The following is a 1,892-nucleotide window of genomic DNA, read 5'->3' as shown; positions in this document are numbered from 1 at the left end:
GCTATCCTTGGATGACCTCTCATCCCAACATGCTGCTGCTGCTGCTGCTAAGTCGCTTCAGTTGTGTTCGACTCTGTGTGACCCCAGATTCTCCAGGCAAGAACAATGGAGTTGGTTGCCATTCCTTCTCCAATGCATGAAAGTGAAAAGAGAAAGTGAAGTCGCTCAGTCGTGTCCGACTCTTAAATGATGCTAAAAAGAATTTTCATGATTCTGAGTTTCAGGAAAAGTTTCAATACTTAACTTGTATTTTAAACTCTTAGAGCACTGCTGGAGGATTTCTTTTTCCCCTCCCATTTCCAGCCCCTTCCCCACTATTTCCCCAATCCTAGAAAGAGGCAGGAAAGAAACATTTCTTTCTCTTTCATATTTCTACTCCAGCTTTCCCCACCTCTCTGTGACCTTGGTGCTTCTCCCCGACATCTTCTCTTTTTGTCATCTCCTTACCTGCTATTCACTGGAGGAAAAAGTTCCCTGCCTTTACAAGACCCCATCAAAGAGATAAGTGAAAACTCCTGACTGATGAAACTGCTTTCTGGGGCACTTGGCTGGGGAAAATCTACAATTTCAGGCTTTTCAAGCAGGAGCAAATAGCCATTTAAATAGCTTTTCCCGAATGACAGCCTTGCCAAGAGCAGAATCGCTAGCTCCAGAGGGGCCTCGTAACCCACCCCAGAGAAAATGCATGAATTTTTTCAGGCACTTGATACACTTGAGGAAAACCTCTTCAGTGTAATGTTTTTGCACAGACATTAACCACGGCTTTCCTGCTGTGAATTACACCCTTGGAAGGGGGACGAGATGGAAGTGACATAACTGAGTATCAACACAGGACTGCACAGGCAGGACTCATTACATATATCATCTGATATTCTTACTTTAGCATCTCATTACTTACATTCTGCATTTAAAGAAAAAAAAAAATCCCCAAGCATGCAGTATCCTGCATCGAACCTGAGGGATGGTGCGGGGAAGGGGGAGGAGGGGTTAGGGATGCGGGGCACGTGTGTGCCTGTGGCGGATTCATGTTGATGTGTGGCGGAGCCAATACAATATTGTAAAGTTAACAAATAAAATATAATATAAAAAAAGAAATATAAAAAAAAATAATTGACAGAAAGAAGCACTAGTAAATATTATTTCAATGATGTCAGGAGGGATTAAAAGGAACAAAAAAGACCAAAATAAACCGCAAAAACAAGTCTTCAATAAAGAGAATTCTTTGGCATGTTCAGAAATAATGATAACTATCATTTTTGAGCAGCTCCTATGTGCTGTATTTTATGGCTTAATTAATTCACACGTTTGTGGCTGTTTTCACTGACAAATTCATTTAAATAATTATGGTGAGTGTGTACTATGTTCTGACCTGTTCTGACAGTGACATCTAATAAGGGGGGAAGCAGATACATTACATTTACTTAAACCAATTTCTTATTTTTATTTGGCTGTGCTAGGTCTTAGTTGTGGCATACAGGGTCTTCGATCTTCCTTGTGTCACACAGGATCTTCTCATTGCCTGTGTGGGATCTTTAGTTGAAGTAGGTGGGATCTAGTTCCCTGATCAGGGATTGAACCTGGGCCCCCTACATTGGGAATGTAGAGTCTTAGCCACTGGACCACCAGGGAGAGTGAAAAGTGGTAGTCACTCAGTCATGTCTAATTCTTTGCAACCCCATGGACTGTAGCCCACCAGACTCTTCTGTCCATGGAATTCTCCAAGCAAGGATACTGGAGTGGGTTGCCATGCCTTCCTCCAGGGGATCTTCCTGACTCAGGATCGAACCCAGGTCTCCTGCATTGCATGGGGATTCTTTGCTGTCTGAGCCCCCAGGGAAGTCCCTACTTAAACTATTTTGGATTAAATATTTTGAGCTGGGGAGACTAGCCTG

General features: G+C 42.8%; 1 non-coding gene across 1 annotated transcript; it reads right to left on the bottom strand.

Annotated features, from left to right (window-relative positions):
* Positions 1–1,556: 1,556 nt before the first annotated feature.
* Positions 1,557–1,629, bottom strand: TRNAG-CCC (transfer RNA glycine (anticodon CCC)). Its single transcript has one exon. It is a non-coding gene; the product is annotated as a tRNA-Gly (tRNA).
* Between the last annotated feature and the right edge of the window lie 263 nt (positions 1,630–1,892).

The sequence above is a fragment of the Bubalus kerabau genome, chromosome 15 (genome assembly GCF_029407905.1).
Source record: "Bubalus kerabau isolate K-KA32 ecotype Philippines breed swamp buffalo chromosome 15, PCC_UOA_SB_1v2, whole genome shotgun sequence".
NCBI classification, from domain to species: domain Eukaryota; kingdom Metazoa; phylum Chordata; class Mammalia; order Artiodactyla; family Bovidae; genus Bubalus; species Bubalus kerabau.
Note: the sequence above shows the minus strand (reverse complement) of the source record. Positions and strands in the feature narration are given on the sequence as shown.